This window comes from Quercus lobata, chromosome 6 (genome assembly GCF_001633185.2).
Source record: "Quercus lobata isolate SW786 chromosome 6, ValleyOak3.0 Primary Assembly, whole genome shotgun sequence".
Taxonomy (NCBI): domain Eukaryota; kingdom Viridiplantae; phylum Streptophyta; class Magnoliopsida; order Fagales; family Fagaceae; genus Quercus; species Quercus lobata.
In genome coordinates this window covers 15,440,139-15,460,740 of record NC_044909.1, presented here as the reverse complement: position 1 = coordinate 15,460,740, position 20,602 = coordinate 15,440,139, and the positions used below count along the sequence as shown (strand labels likewise).

The window sequence follows — 20,602 nt, the reverse complement described above, 5'->3', positions numbered from 1 at the left end:
CTCTCAACCGATCAAGATTCATGAATTAGCAAAACTCTAAAATGCAAAAAAGCTCATAACTTGCTCGTTTTAAGCCCAATTCGTGATTTGTTTGTTGCACTATTTAAAGGGCATCATAAGCCGTCCCTACAGAGACTTTTTAGATAGAGAAATCACTATTTGTGTGGCTAGGTTTTGTATAACCAAATTTCACTCAATCCCACTATACTGGAGACATTCAAAGTAGATATAAGCCTTCATCTATTTAACCCATGAGAGTTCAATATCTTATAGAGAAAAATCAACACAGTATTGTTGTTGCCATAGTGCAAATCTATATGAAAACATAAAGCAATCCAATCTACAACAGTTGTTGATCTAAACCTTCAAGTGGATTTCTTGGAGTCACAAATAGGGAAGTTTATGTGCAGTCAGTTAACCATAGTTGCTAAATAATCTTTAAGCGAAAATCTCGGAGTCACAAACATGGTAGTTTATGTGCAACAGTCCATAATAGAAAATATTGTAGATTTGGAGTTACGTGCGATCATGACCAGTATGTGCTACATGATAACAATAGGTTTAGGGTTAAGATTATTGTACAAATTTCGATTTTATTAATGGATATGTTGCTACTGTTTAGGATAAATCATCTCCAAGTTTTTTTACTGTGAAACCACAAGTTCATCGGTTTTCTAGGATCACCATATTGTTGTCTTCTGTTATTTCTGTTGAATTTACTGTTTTAATGCTTTATTCGTGATATATTTAATCCGATATATTACACCTAGCCCCCTATTTTTTGCCACCTCCTCGGATTATTTTGTCTTTTTATTGATTTTTGGTTTGATCTTCATGCAGCTGTTTGGAGGCCTTTCCGAGTTTCATTTCTTCAAACTATATATGCTTGGAAAGCTCTAGATGTCTAGTTCCAATAGTCCTGTCCTTTCCAGATTTGGAGCTACGGTCATTGAGATATGGCATTTGGAAGCAAATGACGCAGTGCTGAAAAATCCTGTGACGTTTTTCTTTGAAAAATTTGTATCTTCCAATCCAAGGCAAATATCATCAAGCCCTTTTTATGAGAGGTATTCAAAACCTCATTCTTCAAGTTGGTTCAACTGGATCACTCCAGTTCTTGCCCAATCAGTACAATTTATAGTGCGAAGTTGGGCCAAAAACAACATGTTTTTCCTTTTAAAAAAAGTGAAGATTTTATTAGAGTTTTTGGTATTTTGATGATATCTTACCCGTTTTAGCTCCAATTTTAGCCCGTAAACTATCATCTTAAAGGGAAAAATACGTCCTATGAGATGGTCCAAGATTCAACTTGATCTGATAGTTGGATCATAAAGTCAACTTTTTGACCATACCTGGTTAGAGTTTTGGTCTCAATTGCTATAAAAAGGGTTTTAAATATTGTGACCCTTTGATCTACTATCCGATCATTGACATTTTTTTTTGACCCGTGAATTGGAGTCAGACAAAATACAGTAAAGGTATCCACCATACCAAATGCCATTGATTGATTATCACTCTCCAGAGATTCGGAGTGAAAGTTATTGCTTCTCTCTGCCCTTTCTCAGTCTACGATTGTTATTATCATAATTTGTTTGGTTCTATTGCGATGCATTATAAATATTTAAATACACCCTCCAATTGCAACACAAACATCAAACGATTACATAGATAAATTTCTAAACATAGGCCTCGGATTACCATTGTAATCAAGATTCCCTTATTGTAGAATTACACTTACACATCACATACATCACACAAGTGGTACTTGTTACAAACTTAGACACATAATTATTTGGGAGAGAGAGAGAGAGAGAGACTGTCATTTAGTGCAGTTCATTCATAGGACCATCAATGTGGCAACAGTTATAGCTAATATAAGTCTCCATGATGCGAGGACACTCAGGGCATTTAATATGCTCTGGGACCTTTCCAACATTCATGGGGATGTCAACACGGCAACAATGGCGACCTGCTTGAATAATCTTCTCATGGTGATCCTTGAAACAAATTTCAAAGCCAACCTCAAGCACTAGCTCCTTTTTGTCAAACTCCTCCAAGACCTTCAACATTGGTGTCCCATTACCACTAACCACCAATCTAGATCCTTTGTTCAGCACAGCCCATCCACTTTCAATCTTGTATGAAAGCAACTTTTGGATTTCCTGAGTTACAATGTCTTGTTCAGTCTTCTTGTGAGTCTTAGAGAAGAAAAAACTCTCTATGTGGTTCCAGAAATGCCCTAAGATGTTGGGTTCATCCTCCCCTTTACTGCCTTTTCCCACGCAGAACAACTTAGGCTGCGTTTGAATCGGCTTCAAACCAATTTCAGAAATCAATTTCCAGAAAATGCGTGCGTTTGGCTGTCACGGAAAACATTATTTTCCGGAAAATGATTTCCTGTTGACCGAAATTTTCAGTTTGACCACGGAAATGAATTTCTGCCTTCATTTTCACTTCAAAGGATTTCCGGAAAAAGAGAGAGAGAGAGAGAGAGCGCGCGCGCGAGAGGAGAAGACCAGTCCGAGCTCCAGTCCGCGCCGATCTCCAGTCCGAGCTCCAGTCCACGCGCGCGGACCAGTCCGACAACGGCGATTGACGCTTCGCGAGATCACGTCATCGATTGCGATCTTGCCTTCGCGAGATCGCGCCGGATCGAGATCGCGATCGGCGGCGCGATCTCGCGAAGCGTCGACCGCGAGATCGTCATCGATTGCGATCTTGCCTTCGCGAGATCGCGCCGGATCGAGATCGCGATCGGCGGCGCGATCTCGCGAAGCGTCGACCGCGAGATCGCGAACGCGAGATTGCGACGTTGATCGCGATCTCACCTTCGCGAGATTGCGCCGGCGAGATCGCGATCTCGCGAACGCGATCGGGTTTTCTGGATTTGTGTTTTCTGGGCGCCGGCGAGATCGCGATCTCGCGAACGCGATCGGGTTTTCTGGATTTGTGTTTTCTGGGTTGTGGCTTGTGTCTGGATTTGTGTTTTCCTTTCTTCTTTTCCAAACACTAGAAAATATTTTCTGGAAAATTTTTTGAAATGCAACCAAACACACAGAAATATTTTCCTTTTCCAGAAATTAGCATTTCCGGAAAATATGTATTTTCCGGAAAATGTTTTACGGCAACCAAACACAGCCTTAATGGAGATCTTTTTATCTTTCATGACTGGGTCATTAGCCAAGGTAGCCGCTTTCTTGTTAAATTGTTGGATCCATTCATTGTCCTTGCCTCCATAGAAGAAAATACACTTCTCTTGTTTGATTTGATTAAACAACAAAGCAATAATTTTATTTGAATTAATCTGTTTAAAATTTGCTTTTCAAAGTGCATGAATATGTGTACATGTCATTGTGTGTGATCATGATCCCTCACCACCTATGTGATCCTCTCCATTTAACTTGAAACGGAGAAAAATTCTATTTCATCATTAAAATTTTATTTTTTGAATCTAACAATATATAATGTCACGTCATTTAAAATTTTGATGTGATAGTAAATACACTTAAAAGATTCGAAAATCCTAACGTTTATATGTAGACTATAAAATGAATTCGTTTCAAATGCAGATGATTTTAATATGGAATGTAAGTATTTATATATATTTAGATTTGAGAAAATAAGTAAATAACTTTACCCAATTTGAAACATCTGGGTGAATGTCAAACCATACTGATCCTATCCCATCCACTCTATTAGTAAGAGTTTCTTCAACCGTAGTAGTGAAAGGAAAGGCCTTCATTCCCCATACTCGGATCATGTGGAGTGCTTTGGGTGTTCCACCTTCCCTTGTCGATTCATCACCACGAGGATTGGTTTATTTTTGAAGTTCCACTCCTCTTTAATGAACTTGATGCCTACTACTGGTGAAAAGTACTGCACGACGTACCATGGCATCTTAGACCGCAACATCTCAAACTTCTTTTGTAGTTCATCGGTCCATTGCTCCACAATTTTATATTTATCTTCCTTTCTTATTCCTTCATAAATTGGCTTGAGAATCAAAATATCATCGATGGTGATGTCTAGGGCCGAAATGTAAAACAAAACATTCTTCTTTTCAGCACATCGATATTGACCTATTTATGCAATACAATTATGAAAATTGAGCTATGTTAGATCGAAGTTGTAATATTTTAATAATTAAATAGATGATGTAATTATTGCATAGTTTAGATCGAATATAGTTATATACAAATGTAACAGTGGCCGGACCTATTAGGCTAGCCAGCTAAAAAATCTGAGGACTTGGGTTAGAGATAATGCGTGTCCATAACACTTAGGCTGGCTATTTTTTATTGGCTCAACATCATTTTGAGTTGGGCTTAGGCTTGATTTATGACAACAACCCTATTCAATAATTGATTTTTATTTTATTTATATGAAGAAAACTTCAAATTATATACTATCTAGTCTTAATTTTTAATGATAAATTTTAAATTATGCATAAATGAATGAGAAAATAAATTAAATTTTATGTACGATATTATTGATAGATATGTCATGCACTTCAAAAATGGAACTGGGTTTGGATTAGTCTTGCAGATTGCTAGCTACTCTCTTTATTGGGTTGGTTTGGAGTCCACTTGGGTAGTTTAGAGTTCCTAGTAATTTATTTGCATAGTGTTTATCAAAAGATATAGTTTTTGGTAACTTCTAAAGTCATAGCTGAGCTAGATTTAGGCCAAACATGAGCAAATACTATAACCCGACCCAATGCTATAGACACCCTTATTTATAGTATGCTATCAAAGACTGTTGGATTGGGATCTGGGCTATTGCACCATGCAATACTTCTCAAATCATTTTTTACTTTTTCAAAATTTTGAATTTTATTTATTTATTTATTTATTTTTTGTACAAGATAGAAAATTTACTCTAGCCTAATCTAAGTATATATGTGTGTGAAACTCCCTCCTAGAAACTTGAATCTTGGCCTTTGCTCCCCACACCCCATAAGCAGTTATACTTGTGGAGTGACTATCGCTTCAAAGGTGTGCGATGGTGCAATAGATCTCAATCCGTTATATAATAGTGATAATAGTAGTAGAAATAAAACCATAAAAAGTGATATGTCATAAGAGCTAACCACTCTGTTAGTGGAACCATCAATGAGCGGCTGCACATTATCTTTGCCAAAAATTAGTGTCTTGAACAACTCCATGATCTCGGTTGGGGCTTGTAAAAGTTTGGAGAGTTTTCGATATGCCTCTATTATCTCTGCATTGAACAGCAATCTTTGATTAGAATTCCTACTCATTTTTAACCTATTATATTTCATGTGCAACATATTTAACCTATTTGTTGACGGCAAAGTGTAAGCTGCATCCTTAGCAAGGTAAGGGTGTAATTGATTTTTTGAGCTAAGGGTGATAGATCTTGTGTCCTATCCCTGAAATTAAGCAATAAGCATGGTTATTGCGTTAGATTAAATATATGATATTATACACAATTATTTCTGGACATATTCTTCATTTCAAAGGCAAGGACTTACTTATCATTAATGATGCAACACATTTGAGTCATACAAGCTGCGATAGTTATGATAGCCCAATAGACATCTATTGGGATACAGTCCATGGCTATTGACAATGATGGTACATCTTTTGTACCATAGATGTATAACTTCTCCAACTCAAACATGCATTGAATGACTTCGAATGTGACCTTGACCAAGTTGTTATGTTCAACCATCGCTTTCTTGTGTTTCTGAAGGCCTGGACGGCTTAAGATGGTAGGTACTCGCTTCAAGATCCCAGTTGGTTTGGCGAGTTGGTCTGATGAGTGAAGTTGGGTAAGGATCCAGAATTCCCCATACTCCATAGCAAAAGCCGCAAGTGTCAACACTGCCTTCGAATCCCATGAGTAATTTGAGAGATTATTAAGTATTGAAATTGTTTTTTTTTTTTTTGGTAGAAACACGATGCATTACAACAAGAAACAAAACTAAACAGACCCAGCTATAACAGGGCATACCCTGTTAACATACAAGCCATTCTTATCAAAAAGCAAAGACTCCAAAATGTCCACAGGCGGACAATGGAAGTGGACAAAATCTAACTCTTGCTCCAAGCCCATTTTTGCCAATAAGTCGGCGCACCGATTAACTTGACGATAGCAGTGATTGATTTGCACCTGATGGAGACGGGCTACAAGCTGCCTGCAGTCATCCAGCAAAGGGGAAACAACATTATTTACGTAGCTTGTGTTTTTTAAGACATCCACCACCACCTTAGCATCTACCTCAACAATGACACAAGGAATATTAAGATCACAGCAAAGAATGAGACCATCTCTCAATCCCCATAACTCCGCAACAAGGCTGCTAGTTACCCCAATATGTCTCGCAAAACCAGCTACCCAATCCCCATTTTCATCTCTAATAATACCTCCACAACCAGCCTTACCCGTTCCTCCTGCACAAGACCCATCTGTATTTAATTTTTTCCACTCAGTTAAAGGTTTCTCCCATCTGATACCCATGATTACATTCTGGGCTGGACTCCTTGGAGAGGCAACATAACAAAGAAACTCCATAGCTTGGTTCTCAATCTCCACAGATAGCTTCAGGTTCTGATCTTTTCTGTTGAAAACAAAGTTGTTTCTGCTCTTCCACACATTCCAAACACCAAAAAGAAAACTAGTACTCCATGGAGGCTTCCCTTGGATATGTCTTTTGTTGTTCTTTCCATTCAGAATCAACCAATCTTGTAAGTTGCTCACCCAAAAACCCCGGTCTGTCTCCTTAACCCCTAGCTGTCTCCAAATATCCTTAACTCTCCGACAGTCCCTTAAAGCATGAAGAATTGATTCCGGCTCCCTTTGGCATATGGGACACAAATCCTCCTCAATTACTCTTCTCCTCACAAGACATTCTTTGACCCCAATACTGCCATGAAAACACATCCACAAAAAGGTTTTAATACGAGGCAGCGTTTTTAATTTCCAAATCCACCCAAAACTATTAGTAGTCACCTCAGAATCCTCATTCGTAGCAATTCCATAGGCACTCTTTAAATCAAAGGTACCTCTCGGGTTTCCCAACCAAGAAATCCTATCCCTTCCTCTGCTAGTGATTGATATAGGAGTGGCCTGAATCATTGCTTTAACATCTGAAGGAAGCTCAAAAGGAATTCGGTTCCAAGCCCACCCCGTGTCTGCTAACACATCCTTAATTTCCAAAAGATTTGCTTCTTGAGTTAAGGGGCCTTGAATCAACTGGCGAAGAGGCCCTTTACTCATCCAGTTGCCCCTCCAAAAACTGATATTGCTATCTCTACTTATCATCATCATGCTACCTTTGTGAAAAGTATCTCTTCCCTTTTTCATTGCTGCCCAAATCTGAGAGCAAGGCAGCCTGTCAACATTAGAGGCTCTTGCTCTTCTATTGTTACAATATTTCTGCCATAAAACTTGGGACCATAGCGCTTCCTTTTCTGTATGAAGACGCCAGTTCAGCTTAGCAAGAAGCGTTGTGTTTCTGCCTCTTGCAGTCTGCAAACCCAGCCCCCCATCTTCCTTCGGCTTTGTTACTTTATGCCATCCAACCCAATGCATTTTCCTTATAGTTTCCGAAGAGCCCCAAAGAAAGTTCCGGTTAACCCGGTCAATCCCATCCAAGATTCTCCGAGGAATGTAATTACACTGCATAATCTAAGATGGAATTGCAGCCGATGAAGCCTGAATAAGAACAGTCCGACCAGCCAAAGAGAGCATGTTAGCCTTCCACCCCACTAGTTTTTGCTTCACTCTCTCCAAAATGAAATTAAAGTCATGGGAAGATAAGCCCGGATGTTTAATAGGAAACCCCAGATATCTTCCAAGTGAGGGAGTAGAAGCAAAACCAAGGATATCACTTAAAGATTCCCTAGTATCCCTATCCACATTAGGCGAAAAATAAACTCTCGATTTTGTATCACTTATCGTTTGCCCCGATAGGTTACAAAAATCATCAAGGACATCCCTAATGGTGGAGCAATTAGTGCCATTAGCTTTGGCAAATAAAACCAAATCATCCGCAAAGAACAAGTGAGAGAAGGCCGGACCACTCCGAGAGGCCTTTACGGGCTGCCAAAGGCGAGCATTGCATTTCCCTTCAATGAGTTGGCCCAAATACTCCATACAAAGGATAAAAATATAAGGTGATAGTGGATCACCTTGCCTTATCCCTCTTGAGGGATAAATCGGCTCAAGAGCCTCTCCATTAAACAAAATGGAAGTGGAAACTGAGGAGATGCAGCTCATAATGATGTCAATCAAATCAGTCCGCAAGTTAGCTCTAATGAGCGAATCCCTTATGAAATTCCATTCCAATTTATCATAAGCCTTCTCTAGATCAATCTTTATCGCCATATATCCTACCCTCCCTTTTTTCTTACTTAGAGTGTGGATAATTTCTTGCACTATGATAGCGTTATCCACTCCCTTTCTACCCGGAATGAACGCTGTTTGAAGGGGAGAGACAAGCTTATCCAAAAGAGGCCTCAATCTAGCAACAATGACCTTAGTAATAATCTTGTACACCGTATTGCAAAGACTAATTGGTCTATAATTGGCTAAAGTTTCAGGCCCTTGAATTTTTGGAATAAGGACAATGTGGGTTCTATATAGGTAATCAGGGATTTTCTTCTCAGAAAAGGCCCTTTTCACTACGCTCACCACAGAACTACCCACAACCGGCCAGAATCTATGAAAAAATCCCGCATGAAGCCCATCCGGCCCCGGGGCTTTAAAGGCCTTAAGAGACTAAAGAGCCGCCTTTATCTCCTCCAACGATATAGCCCCACCAATGCTCTGACTCTCCTCTTCATCTAAATTGATCTGCCAAGGCAAAAAGGAAGGGGCTGATCGGGATACACTAGAAAGAGAAGAAGTGTACACCCCGATGAATCCGCTTCTAATGATCCCCTTTATAGCATTTTCCTCATAACACCACTCCCCCACTGCATTCTTAATAGCCAAAATCTGGTTTCTTTTCCTTCGCACCAAAGTTGATACATGATAAAAATTTGTATTTCTATCTCCTTGCACCATCCAATTAACCCGGGATTTCAAAGCCCAATCTCTTCCTCTTGATTAAGCACGACATCAAGATCTTTAAGCAATTCCTTTTCAAGATTGATGAGAAAGGAGGAAGGCCTATTAGATAGGGCCCGTTGGACACCATTCAATCTAGCCATGATATTCTTTTTCCTATTGAACACATTCCCGAACTGCATTCTATTCCACCTTGTTGCTTCCTCTGTGAATTTGTTTATAGCATCCACCAACATCACAGCATGTCTCCAAGCTTGATTAACAATGTTGGGAAACGATGGGTCAGAGAGCCAGCAAGTTTGGAACTTAAAAGGCCTATTTCTTCCACTACCCCTCCTTGGCTGCATTTCCTTCAGGACAGGGCAGTGGTCTGAATGGCACCTTGTGAGGTGCACCACTCTTGCTTCCGGGTAAAGAAGACACCAGCTGGGATTAACAAAAAACCGGTCTATCCTCTCCTGAATAAGTGCTTGAATATCTCTTTTGTTTGTCCAAGTGAACCTAGGACCCGAGAACCCAATATCTATCATACTACATTTGTCTAAGCACTCTTTAAAGAGCAAGGACCTATTAACACTCACCGCTCTTCCACCAAACTTATCTTCCCCCAAGAGGGGTTCATTAAAATCCCCAGCTAACACCCAAGGCATGTTATGCAATTCCGACACTTTAATTAAATTATTCCATAAAATAATTCTCTCTGCAGTCCTAGGACTAGCATACACAGCAGAAAACATCCAGCTAGCATTAGAATTACGTACCTTAACTAGTGTATGAATTTCTTGCTCCGTATTGGATAACGGAGTTACCTCCACTCTCTCCGAGTTCCAGAGCATCCAGAGCCCACCAGCAAAGCCAATCGTCTCCGTATGGATACACCCATCAAAAGGCAACCGATCAGTAATCTCCCTAGCCCTTTCCCCTCCAATACGAGTTTCCATTACAACAAAAATCGCTGGATTATGGTTATGGACCAGCTCACGAACATGTTTTTGGAAAGAGGGCTTAAGAGCGCCTCTGCAATTCCATACAATCACATTCATGGGGGAATATAAGAAAAGGGGAAACACTCATCAAAAGGTGGCAGCACCTTCGCCCCCTCCTTCAAGCTCCATCCGATCCGTATCAACATATCCCTCGTCTATCCTTATCCCGGCGACATTACCCACATGGTTTGGTGCATACCCATCTTCATCTCCTGTGGAAGCACTAACTGATTGAGGAATATAATTAGTGGCAGTACTTGGAGCCGTTTCAGTTTGGTCCCCATGGGCTAGCTCCATACATGCGTCGGATTCCCTCAAATTTTGCCCAGAAATTCCTCCGGCATCTCTACTACAGCTTCCTTTAAATTGGAAGCCCATCTCTGGTAACGGCATGGCTGTGTTCTGAAGCATGGTAGCCGCTCCCGGTTGGTGATCTCCAAAAGGTCTGCAACTCATCTCTTTAATTTGATCGGAATGATCCGCTTGTCCGTGAAGATTGAAGGACAAAGGCGCTACAACTGTCTCAGACTCTCCCACGGTGCTCAAAGACATTTTCTGCGATGCCCTTAGTCTAGCCAAAGCCTTTTTGCCCCTTATTGACTCCTTACGATTTGTTTTAGGCTTAGTTACCTCAGCACCAGCCCGTGTTCCTACAGAGCCTGAAACATGAGTTATTGGGCTACCTTCTGACTTACTTTGGGCCCGATTGTTGTGTTCCTTTCCAATACGCTGAAGAGACTCATTGATTAATGGCCCATTTGCACCTCTGTTAGGCGACAACTTCCTTTTTGCTTCTCTAACGGAATCACTGCTTGATCCATCATGCCCACGATCCACATATAATTTAGGAACACTCCCACTTCTCTGGCCATTTTCCTGAGCAGCAAACGGCCCACCACTCCTTAAATTTCTTGTCCCATTCTTCTTTCTGGTAACCACTACCTAAGGACCGTAGCCCCTCTCCATTGCATCCTCATGTCCACTACCAGGCACGCTTGTTGTGGTCCCCTCCCCAGCCTTGTCTTTTTCTGTAGCACACTCTTCGCATGACTGCTCAGCCCGCTCAGCCAGCTCACCTTCAACAGAGTTTTCCGCTGTTCTCCATGGCAGATCGTGACGGACAATGTACGGACAAATTTCTTGTTTATGTCCCATTCTTCCACAGCCGAAACATAGCTTTTGAATGCTCTCGTAACAAACCGGTTGTTCGAACTTACCGATCAAAATGGCTGTTACCAGAGGCTTATTCACGTCTATTTGAACGCAAAGCCTGGCAAACCTCCCTCTCGTTTCAGAAGCGGTGTGCGTATCCACCCTTAGGACATTTCCAATCGACTTACCAATGTGATGTAGAGCTTCTGCGTTATAATACTCTATAGGAAGATTGTTCAATCTTATCCAAACAGCAATGGAGGAAATGCTTGCCGTCTCTGGCCGAAAGTTTGGCTCTCACGGTCTGATTGACAAGAAGTGTTCCCCAATGAACCAGGGTCCCTTCTTCAGAATAGCTTCATAATCCTCTCGCAATGAGAACTGAGTGAGATAGAATCCATACTCCAAATCTACACAATCTAACCTCCCAGCAGGCTTCCATAACGATAACAATCTATTTTGAATATAGTTAAAACCAAACGAATGGCCATACACCTTAACGATAAGCGCTTTCGTCCACGGCTTTCTAATCTGCTGCTTGAAGCTCTTTGAGAACTTAACCGCCACCAATCCTTGTCGTAGATCCTCTACCTCATCATCCGACTCCACATCATCTTCCATGAGTTCTCCGAAATTGAAGGCCTGTGTAAATGCTCCTGGAATCTCTCCAATCAACTTATCCTTGAAGGATGTTGCACGATTCCATGGACTGTAACCATGGCTCGGCGATGACGGAAATGAATCCCGGCCTTCATGATACCCCGCATGATTAACATCTTTTACCTTCTTATTGCTGCGTATTAGTTCCTCTTGTTCTTCCCTAGAGAGAGAAGGAGAGCGCTCTTCCATATTGCTGCGTATAGTATTGAAATTGTTGTTTTGTGTGTAGGAGTGGCAAAATAAGCTCAAACCCATTTGCCCACCCAAACCCGTCCACTTAAATTAAACCCAAACTCACCCAATTATTAGTTGGGTTAAATGGGCATCAACCCAATTAGATCCAATAATTATTGGGTTTTAACTAAACGCCCATTGAACCCCATTTAACCCAAAAACAATATACCAAAATCAACCTAGTCCTTCCCACCTAAAAAAAAAAAAAACCAACCTTAGACGTTTCAAGGTTTCAATCACGTTGGTCAGTTTCCAGAACTTTCCCTCATTTTCTCGGCCTCCAATCACATTTTAGTCGGAAACCCAACAGCTTCAGTGTTGAAATTTTCTCAAAACTCAAACCCCCAAAATTGAAATTTACTACTTCAACATGGAAAGTTCAGTCTCGCTAATTCAAACCTCAATTTCTTCGCCCCTTAGCTTTTCATAAACCCTAACTCTCTCTCTCTCAAATTCTCGTCCTCGATGATCGATTCGCCACTCTAAACTGCAATTCCCGGTACCAACCTTGTTTTCTAATTATTAGGTTTTTCAAGTTGGAACCCAGTGGTATCGTGGTAGCAACGAAGACAGAGACAGTGCCCGCGACAGTGACAAAAGAGCCACACATGTCGGAGAGGAAGTGGACCTTCTGGTTCAACAACCAGTCCAAAACCAAACAAGGTGCGAGGTGGGGCACCTCTCTTCGCAAGGTCTACACCTTCGACACCGTCGAAGATTTCTGGTGGTACCTTTCTAATCTTCCTCAATTCCCTGATTTATTCATATTTTTGTGTCTATTACTATGATTCTTGATCTGGGTTCCTCTTCATCTTTGCCCTCTTTCGTTTTTGTATGTGTTAAGAATAGAAATATAGCTTTTCGAGGCTTTTCATTTTTTTTTTTTTTTTTTAAGATCCAGAACAATAGTGGGTTTTGTATTAATTTCTTTTTCCTTATATTACTCAATATTTATACTGGGTTTTATAGCTTTGGTTTTTTTGATTTATGTTGTTTCAATATTGTTTGTTCTTGCTTTTCTTTCCCATTAAGAGAAACCCAGGAATTTTTTTGGCATGTATTCTAATTATAATAATTTTTTTTTCTGTGTATTAGATTTCTCCTCCTCCTTTTATGTTACAATGCTCAAAAAACAACCAAGGTTACCTTGTCTCATTGTGCTCTTACTTTATCAAGTTGTCATACATTTTTAATAATTGGCATATACTTCAGACACTCTATTATAAATCCTATATTTAGTAATTCTATGAATGAAGATGCACAAACAGGATCTCTAAGACATCCTAGAAGAGTGTTTATTTGAGTGGTAAGGTTTTAGAATGGTTCAAAATGCTGAGGTTTTTTTTTTTTTTTTTTTTTTGGTTTTGTTTTCCTTTACATTTTAGATATGGATTCAATGAATAAAGAAAATAATGAGTATGGTGATACTGTTTCAAGTGCTCCAAAAAGAATGAGATGTAGGACTTCTTCTGAATGGTTGGATTTTGAAATATTACCTAAAGGTTCTGATGGGAAAGAGAGAGCAAAGTGTAAAAAATGTCAAAATTCTTTTGTTGTCGGTACTAGTGGCACTACTTCTTTGTTGCGTCACAGAGAAAAATGCCATCAAGTTGACAATCAAAGTGTGTCTCGTTAGCCTTTAGATCAAGCTACGTATAGGGAAATGGTTGCATTGGCAATCATTAGGCACAACTATCCATTCTCATTTGCAGAACCTGAGAACAATAGGTTGCTTCATTGTTATTTGAATCCTGATGTTAAGACTATATGTAGGAACACCAAAAATCAGATGTGATAAAAATATACAGGAGAGAAAAGGAAAATTTGAAACATGTTTTAAAGTCAATTACTGGGAGGTTTTTCTTAACATCAGATTTATGGTCCTCACCTAACACTGACAAAATTCTTTTGTTGCCAGTACTAGTGGCACTACTTCTTTGTTGCGTCACAAAGAAAAATGTCATCAAGTTGACAATCAAAGTGTGTCTCGTCAACCTTTAGATCAAGCTACGTATAGGGAAATGGTTGCATTGGCAATCATTAGACACAACTATCTATTCTCATTTGAAGAACATAAGAACAATAGGTTGCTTCATTGTTATTTGAATCCTGATGTTAAGACTATATGTAGGAACACCGCAAAATCGGATGTGATAAAAATATACAGTAAAGAAAAGGAAATTTTGAAACATGATTTAAAGTCAATTACTGGGAGGTTTTGCTTAACATCAGATTTATGGTCTTCACCTAACATTGATGAGTACATGATTCTTACAGCACATTATGTTGATGAACACTAGATGTTGCAGAAGAAAGTTTCGAGTTTTTGTCATGTGCCACCTCCACGTGGTGGTGTTATATTGGCAAAGAGGTTGTTAGGTTTGCTGAAAGAGTGGGGCATTGAGAAGAGGGTATTCACCATTACTTTAGATAATGTTTCATATAATGATACTTTGGTGAGTCATTTAAAGAGACTTCTTTTGGACCTTGTTTACCTTATGGTGGTGAGTTCTTTCACGTGCATTGTGGTGCACATATATTAAACCTTATCGTACAAGATGGATTAAAAGTCATAAATGAGGTTGTGTATAATTTACGTGAAAGTGTTAGATATGTGAGAGGTTCAGATCATAGGAAATTGAGGTTTGCTCAATGTCTTTTAGAGCTTCCTTTTTTGACAAGTAAGAAAGTACGCCAAGATGTCCCAACAAGATGGAACTCAACATACTTGATGATTGAGACTTGTCTTAAGTATCGAGATGCATTTTCTCACTTGAGTAGGATTGATAAATACTTTCTCAATTGCCCTTCATAGGAGGAATGGGAAAGGGTGGAGATGATAGCAGGGGTTTTGGAACCATTTTATGATATCACCAAGCTTTTCTCTGGGATAAATTACCCCACAGCCAACTTGTATTTCCATTGTGTTTGGAAGATTCAGTTGCATATTATGGAATAGTTGGAAGATGATGATGCGATAATTAGAGCAATGGCAAAAGAAATGAATGAAAAGTTTGATAAATATTGGGAGTATTACAGTCCTGTGCTATCATTTGCTGTCATTTTGGATCCTAGATTCAAGTTGCAATGTATAGAATTTTTTTATAGCAAGTTGTATAAGTAGGAAGCAATATCTATGGCAGCGAATCTTCGTGATACATTGTATGGCATCTTTGAGGAATATAAGAATTTTACTAGTGATATCTGCAATATGGTTGAAGTAGCATCCAGTAATGGTGGTGGTGGTGGTGGAGTGCATGGTCATTATGTTAGGCATGATGATTTCTCTGGTTTTGAGACATATAGGAGTCAACTTATTGGTTCAGATTCAAGCAAGTCACAATTGGATATATACTTGGAAGAGACTCGACTTGACCATAGGTTGCACGAGGATTTGAATGTTATGGGGTATTGGAAGTCACACAGTAATCGTTTCCCAGAACTTTCCTTGATAGCATGTGATATTTTGAGCATTCCCATACTACTGTTGCCTCGGAGTCTGCATTCAGTATTGGTGGCCGCATTCTTGATAAGTTTTGTAGTTCTCTTTTGCCACAAACAGCAGAAACTTTGTTATGTGCTCGTGATTGGCTATATGGAGTACTAGGTATATCGTATTTTTTATCACTTATGTGCTCGCAATATCCATTAATCTGTATTTGATGTATTAATAAATGTTTTGTTTTCCTTTTTCAGTTGTATATGATTTTGAGGAAGAAAGCCTTGTGGAGGATTTTGGCAACTTGTGCCTATCTCAATCTAGTTCATATGTTGATGAGGATTAGGTGAAAGGAAGTTATTTTAAGGTTAATTTTTCTGTTGTTTTGGTAATTTTTCTACATGGAGGATATATGTGAATATTTTGGCTTATTGTAGTGTCTCTTATGCAACATTCTACTTTTTATTTATTAGAAGCTAATTATTGAAATTTATTGTGTTGTCCATTATGTGTGATTTAGGTTACATTATTTTTGCAGTTGTTGCCTTTCATTAAATTTGGTGGAACTAAAGGAGAGTTACATGTGGTGACCTTTTTGCTTGAAAGTGCTCTAATTTTGGAGAGGTTGGTCATATCTTGTTCACTTGATAAGTTCTCTGGAGGTGTAGGGCGGCAAAAGGAGGTTCATGATCAGCTAATGCTATCTAGACGACCAAGGACTTGTGCAACTGAATTTTCATGAGCCTTTCTTGAAATTCCAACCACAGTTTGGTCATTTCTGAGTGTTTGTTTCCAACATTATCTAGAACATGTAAGAATTATGGCAGGACATCTTTTGCTTCATGTTTTGACTTCCGTCATCTAATTTCAACCATAGCTCTAGAGTTGTTTGTTTTCAACTATTTTTCTGCATTTCCTTTGGCAATTTGACTGTAGTTGATGAATTAGGTTTGATACAAATTATCTAAGCTGTCTTAACCTTAACCTCTCTTTTGTTGAATACATGTCTCTGTTCCTAAATGACAGGTAGTAATTGAATATTGGGAAAAGTGAAAACAATAATGGTGTAATTAGTGCAATGCAAGAAGGGTAGCAGCATGAGTTTATTTTCTCCACTTCTAAAAATGTTTTGGTTAAAGATTTTGGGTTGTGAATCTGTTGCCCATGCTGCACTTTTTTATGCAAGCAAATTCATTTTCCTGGTCACTGTCGTTCCATATCAGACAAGAAGCAAAAGAAAAGAAAAGTTCACGACAATATTAATGATATACCAGTTACACACGTGCAGCTTAGAGTTCATGAACTCTTCTAGAGCAAAACTATTGTGAAACTTTATTAACCAATAACTTTCTCAAGCATTCATGGTAACATCTATGCATGCATGTGCAGAGAAAAGAAAGCGCCTACCATATAGTTCCAACAGTAAATGAACTTTTGAAACATTAAATCATAGTTGAATAATTTACATAACCAACATGGAAAATAAATGCAGAAGGGGCACGGATTTTCCATATGCCCTTAGTTTTTTGTTGGTTTAATTTTCCAGGAGTTGAATATCATGTACAGAGACAATTATGGGCAAGCATTTGTGCCCCTAAAGATCAGCTTGGCCAGCAACTGCCTCATCACTGGAGGCATAATCATCTTCACTCAGCTCCTCATCACTAGATTTCTCCTCTGGGACAGCCCCTACATCTTCTGGCTTGGCATATTTCTCACAAAACTCTGTAATATATGAAAATTATTAGCAAAAGTTATGCACCTTCAACAAAAATTACCAAAATTAATTACCAAAAACATAGAAGTAAAACATTCTTAAGACCAATAAATACAGAACTTCCTGTCTTGTGTAACCTGCACCTCACATTTTTTTACCAAAATAAATAAAACCAAAAACATTCTTAAACCAATAAAGATAGAATCTTAAATTTAATAGACCTTAGTAGTTCCAGACCAGAATTAGTAGCCACTAGCCAATGCAATATCCAATGATCTAATATAACCAGCATCCTGCATCCACGCAATTGCCTCTGAAGCTCACAAATGCTTCCAATTGGTTGGATGATATAGTTCCATTGAGTAGAAAAAGTAATATTCTCAACATTTGCAGAATTATCCAATGGACATTGGATGGCCATCTTTAAGGTCTTTCCATATGCAATAATACTCTTTTTATTTATTTGTTTTTTGATTTAGTGTTATAATGTTTAAAAGTAATATATAAATAACTGTGTGTATTTTGGTAATTTTTTGGGTTTTGGGGGTATTTTGGTCAATTTTTGGGTTTCGGGGGTATTTTGGTAATTTTGTGAGTTTCGGAGGTATTATGGTCATTTTTTGGTTTTGGGGGTATTTTGGTCATTTTTTGGTTTCAGGAGTATTTTGGTCATTTTTTGGGTTTTGGGGTTATTTAGTCATTTTTTGGGTTTCGGGGGATATTTTGGTCATTTTTTGGGTTTCGGGGATATTTTGGTAATTTTTTGGATTTCGGGAGTATTTTGGGTTTCAGGGGTATTTTGGTCATTTTTTGGGTTTCAGGGGGCATTTTGGTCATTTTCTAGGTTTTGGGGGTATTTTGGTCATTTTTGAAGATTTTAGAGTACTTTGGTCATTTTTACTTTAGTGGTATTTTGGTAATTTTGATAATTGGGTAATTGGGTGGGTTGGGGTTTACCCATAATAATTGGGTTGTGTTAAATTGGATTTGAGTTAGAATAAATTAGTTAAATGAGTTTTAAATGGGTAAATGAGTTTTACATGCCCAACCCAATTATGCTCACTCCAAACCCACCCATTTGCCACCCCTATTTGTGTGCAAATTCTCACCCGGAGATTTGCATGTCATCTAGCATTACATAATTTGGCGTCCAATTACCAATTGTTAGAATAATAGTTAGATTATTAAATTTATGCTTTTATAATAGTTACAATGTTGGACAAAAAATGCTATTCTTTTGTAATTACCACAGAGGAAAGATGCTTGAGCGTACACAGTGGTGGAGTGAAGCCAACTTTAGGAGCCTTTTCCTCAATGTTCTCCAAGTGCCCATGGGTACCCTAGAGTAAGCCATAAGCAATTTTCCGAGAAAAAACTCAAAGACCTATATGAAGAGAATAAAAATTTGAAATTACCAATGTTTCTTGTTTAAATTTAAACAAAAAACAACTTAGCATGTATCTATTTATTCCTTTCAAAACTAAATATGAGAAAAAAATTTGTGTTCATCTCTATGCCATTGATTTGGATATAAGCCATAGAGGTTTACAGATATTGTGATAAGTTATTGATGCTTCGAAAAGTTTTAGTTATTAGAAAATTATGTTTAATTATTTAACAATAATTCTAATATTTCTTCTTACGTGTGAATTCAAACATCTCATAAGAGAGTATGTGCATGTAGTGGTAACATATATATATATATATATATATATATATATACTAGTATAACATAGTCAGCAACAACCGTGGCATGCTTAAGAATGTTTTCCACGATAGCGAAAAGAAAATCCTCATCAACGTTGTCGTCGTCAGCATGAACATGGGTTGCATAAATGTGATTCGTGATCTGTTCGTCTGACATGGTTAACATGCTCAGCTCAGCCTTAATGGATTGCTGTGAAGAAGCTAGCTCAATCTTGTTGCTGGCCATTGTGTTGTGTATATACAAAGCAAGAAAACTCAGAAAGTTCTAGGTTTAGGGCAGAAGAAGAGAAAAGTAGGCTTGTGGTGTTGTGCAGTAGCATGGTCCCTATTTATAGTCTTCAGGACCTGAATAAGGCTACAAGCAAAGATTATATCTTGGTTTCATGGGGTCCATAGTAATAAATGCACATTTTAATGTATATGTATCTCAATGAATTAGGTCAGATTTTTCATTTGATTTTCAAACATATGGCTCTCCCTTTTTTACGCACTAAATATACATTTCATTTTCTTATTATAGGATTGGATTGAGGACAGTTTTTCTTTAGATAAAATTAGTTTATCTTTGTTTTCTTGCCCTTTGGATCCACTATACTCGTTACCCAACTCGTTAGAGCCTAGTTTTCCAATCCACTCTCTACAAATTCATTGTATTGAATTTTTATGGCCTAAATCCTTTTACCTTTTGAGCTTAGGACTCAAACCGTAACCTTACAAAAGGATTTTTTTTTTTTTTCTCACTTTCTTGGCAAACTTAATAAAAAAAAAGGGTTCTAAACTAAGGTTTTCTTGACTATTTATTTGCTTAAACAATTTAGCTAATATTTACGTAGGTAACACTAAAAGTTTTAATCCATTAGCATTTTTCTAATATATTTTTAACAATAATATCTAGAGTTCAACTTCCAATGTCCTCAGCTATAAATTAATTATCCAAAAAATTTCTACGTAGGTAACTAGGTAAGTGGTAGATTGATAGCAATTATTATTAAAATATTGTCTTATAGATTGTGATATGGAAGGAAAGAAGTAGGTTCCAAAGTTCTACGAGAGCTAGCTTGACTATTCACTGTTTGTATGTACGTAGATTTCCTATCTTACACATATAAGGTAATTACAGAGAATAATCCTTGTGGATGGTCTTATGATACTTGTTATGAGATTTGAATGTAGGATCTCATGAATCACATAGAACCTTGGGAACAATAGACCAGCCTCTTGGAATTTTATGTTTTAATACTTGTCCTACGTTGAATTTTTACAAAACTTTTGGTGATTATAAAGTAACATAAACATCAAAAAATAAAATGATTGACAAAATCTATGTACATGTGGCTCTACAACACTTGTTCTTTTGGTGCACTTGGACACGTGGCATGTGCATGTGTGTCATCAAGAGTAGACGATGATTATTCAATTCATTAAAAAGGAAATGAAATGCACTAGGTTATAACTTCTCGATATTATTTACTGATGTAAAAATAATTGATTTTAAAAATATAATTATTTTAAGAATTATTCTAAAAAGTCATGATGTTCAAAAAGGAGTTAGGGGTGTCAATTTAAATGAAGAGTCATAACTCTTAACTGTCTATAAACAAAGGACCTAAATCATAATCAAATACAAAATTTCTTAGAAAATTATTTTTAATAGAAACTTCAGAATTGTTG

General features: G+C 38.1%; 1 long non-coding RNA gene and 1 pseudogene across 1 annotated transcript; one reads left to right on the top strand and one right to left on the bottom strand.

Annotated features, from left to right (window-relative positions):
- Positions 1–1,823: 1,823 nt before the first annotated feature.
- LOC115994826 lies at positions 1,824–19,186 on the bottom strand (annotated as a pseudogene).
- Positions 15,768–16,409, top strand: LOC115994827. Its single transcript, XR_004093273.1, has 2 exons — positions 15,768–15,874; positions 16,046–16,409. It is a non-coding gene; the product is annotated as an uncharacterized LOC115994827 (long non-coding RNA).
- Positions 19,187–20,602: the final 1,416 nt, after the last annotated feature.